The following is a 3,519-nucleotide window of genomic DNA, read 5'->3' on the forward strand; positions in this document are numbered from 1 at the left end:
GTAGCACCAGTGTTTTTCATTCAGTGACTCAATTTGCAAAACTTAATGCACTGAAAAAGTTTTCACACAGAAATTGCTACAAAATTTCACACACAAAAAAATGCATTGAATTAAACATGAAAATGTTTATTTAAAAAGCTGAAACATACTCTAATAATCTTATTTATTTTTTACTTTGAATATAGTCTGTGATGTCTGGTACATTTTTAAAATACTTGAAATATTTGCTTCAAATGAGAGTCTGCGATGTTGCGATTCCTCTCAGCGCTTCAGGCTTTGAATTACATTGTCCTTATTGAGGAATTCTGAAATCCCACGGATGGAGAAATACTTCCAGAACGACCGACTCTGCTCATATGATATGACTGGAGGTTGCACACTTCTCAGCAATAAAACTATTCTAAATTCTAAATAGTAGGATGTTTGAATCAAGTCATTAGCTATTTTTAATTGCTATGTCTTAGTATTTTTGTCTTGTTTTTTTTGTTTTTTTGTATAAATATCTAAACTTTCTTAAATCAAGATGCATGTACTTTAGGAGCAAAATGACATAAGATATGTTACGCGAAAAAAAAAAAATCTGTCAGTGGGGTCAGCAAATAATCTTAATATCTAATAATACCTAAAAAGTCATTTTGCTTTTCAAGTAAATGGATCAATTTAAGAATGTATATATATTTGTAATGGATATCAAGACAAAATACACAGTAATTGCTGTGAGTGAAGAGTGTTTTTGAGGTAAAAGGGCCACTGGGTCTCTCAGATCTCAAACAAAACATGAGAGTTAAAGTGTGTGACTCAATTTAAATGGATTTTCGGTTTTGTAACCTGAAAACTTCACATGAACTCCCTGGCTTCATTTCACGTTTTACAGCATTGTTTAAAGTGTGTGTTGATGAATTTCCTCTGGGCTATCACAGTGTCATCCTTCAGTCCACACAGATGGCCTGTGTGTGTATGTGTGAGTGTGTGTGTTTGTGCATGCACGTGTGTGTGTGTGTGTGTGTGTTTATGCATGCATGCGTGTATGTGTGTTTATGCATGAATGTGTGTGTGGGTGTGTGTGTGTATGTGTCTGTGTGTGCATGTGTGTGTGTTTATGCATGCATGTGTATGTGTGTGTGTGTGTGTTTATGCATGCGTGTGTGTGTGTGTTTATGCATGCATGCGTGTGTGTGTTTGTTTATGCATGAATGTGTGTGTGTTTGTCTGTGTGTGCATGTGTGTGTGTTTATGCATGCATGTGTATGTGTGTGTGTATGTGTGTGTGTTTATGCATGCAAGTGTATGTGTGTGTGTGTTTATGCATGTGTGTGTTTGTGTGTTTATGCATGAGTGTGTTTGTGTGTGTTTATGCATGCATGTGCATGTATGTGTATGTGTGTTTATGCATGTGTGTGTGTGTGTGTGTGTGTGTTTATTGTTGAGGTCACCCAGTTTGTAAAATCCCCCAAAATGTGTGTTTTAGTTTATTTGCTCACATGCATGTTTGTGCATGCATACGTGTGCGTGTGTGTGTGTGTTCCTGAGGGTAATGTGGTTTTGTAATTACCGGTTACTTTTCCTTTTATTTGAACACACAGTCTTGATTAAACTGTGTTAAACAAAACTGCTCTGGTGAACTGATCATGTAGTGACATGAATGTGTGTGTGTGTTTTTTTTTTCTCTTGAGCGCTGTAAGCCTGTAAAGACGGATCATTGTGGAACATTGATCTACTGTATATGCTGTCTGGTTTTATGGCCACTCAAGAGTTTGACACACACACACACACACACACACACACAGACACACACACACACACACACACATACACATACACACACACACACACATGCGTTTTACTCACTGTCTTGTGACAGGTATTGGCAGGTCATAAATGCATTTGATTTTTTCCGTATCTGAGTGAGCCGGTCGTAATGAAATTGAACCCTGCAGGGAATCATTGATCGTGTCTGTGTCACTAACACACTGGTCTCATTGTGTCAGTCAAATAGAAGCTAAAAAAATATTATGGTGATTTTAAATGGATAGTTTACCCAAAAATACTTCCCTAGAAAAAGAAAATATTTAATATAACATTTAGTCCATATGACTTGAGTGCTATATATATATATAGTGGCCCACATGGAAAAAACCTATATAAAAATATATGTTTCAATATAGGTTTTGATATAGGTTTTTAATATATGTGACATATATAAAATTGGCCTTTTTCCTATATTTCCTATATTTACACATATATGTACACATATATGTGTGCATACATGTACCTATATAGGTACATATATGCACATACGTATATATGCACCTATATGTTCACCTATAATAGTAAAATTAAAATCCATAGCTGCTAGGCAACATAAATAAAAGTCCAAAATGTAGAAATGTACATTATTTATTTCAATCAAAATAGATCAATCAAATAGTACAAAACAAAAAATATAGCATAAGAACAAAAATAAGACAAAAAACCTGCTAGGCAACATAAATAAAAGTCCAAAATATAGAAATGTACGTTATGTATTTACAAGAACAATCAAATAGTACAAGAACAAAAATAAGACAAAAAACTGAACAGAAAAAAATATAATCTTTATTTTTCTTTAAAGGTCTGTCATGACGCGCCTCATCCTCCTCCTCCGCCTCCTCCTCTTCCTCTTGCTTCCGGCACTATCCAATGATGTTTGATAGGGTGTCCGAGATTTTTATTTTTTCCTCTTTTTTTCGGCACACAAATTTTTTGCGGATAGGCGTTTTCGTCCACACGGATCTGCCGTTTTGGAAGAGTGAAACGGATGTTTTGAAACCGGGTCCCAGAGTGGATATATTTGAAAACGCCGCCTTTGCGTTTCTTCTCGACGGCGAATCCGTACATTTTCTGAAAATATGGCGTCATCAGCCCAAGTCTCGGAGTTTTTTTTTTTCACCCACTTAACATTGTAGAATCGAGTCGTTTTTTTTTTTTTATGCGTGTTCAGGTGGCAAACTTAGGAAAAGTAACCAAGTCTTGTACCACTCAGATCAAGGGAAGTATTTTTAAAAAATTAATTAAAATTATTTTGCCCACATTTGTCCAGCTTATGGTATTAGGGTTAAAAGAACCAAAGACTTAAACTTTTTTTTTAAATTTATTTAATACACAAGTTTCACAATTTGAGTTGAATTACTGAAATAAATGAGCTTTTCCACCACATTCTAATTTGAGAAGCACCTCTGTGTATTCATAGTTTTGTTATGTAAACATTCAACTGAACATTTTTTTTCCGTTCCGTGTAAAAATGATACAATATTTTTTTTATTTCGTTTTTTTTAGAAATAAAATTTTATGTTGCAGTTTTTTCATGTAACTTTTTTTTTTGTAAGGAAAATATATTGTATGTAATATAAAGGGGGGAATTCAGGTAAATTTGGAGACTTTTGCTTTTGAGATGAACAGGAAAAATGTCAAAATTATCCTGAATTAACCTTTAAACACACACACACAAACACACACACACACACACACACACACACACAC

Source organism: Carassius carassius, chromosome 41, assembly GCF_963082965.1.
Source record: "Carassius carassius chromosome 41, fCarCar2.1, whole genome shotgun sequence".
In the NCBI taxonomy this organism is placed as follows: Eukaryota; Metazoa; Chordata; class Actinopteri; order Cypriniformes; family Cyprinidae; genus Carassius; species Carassius carassius.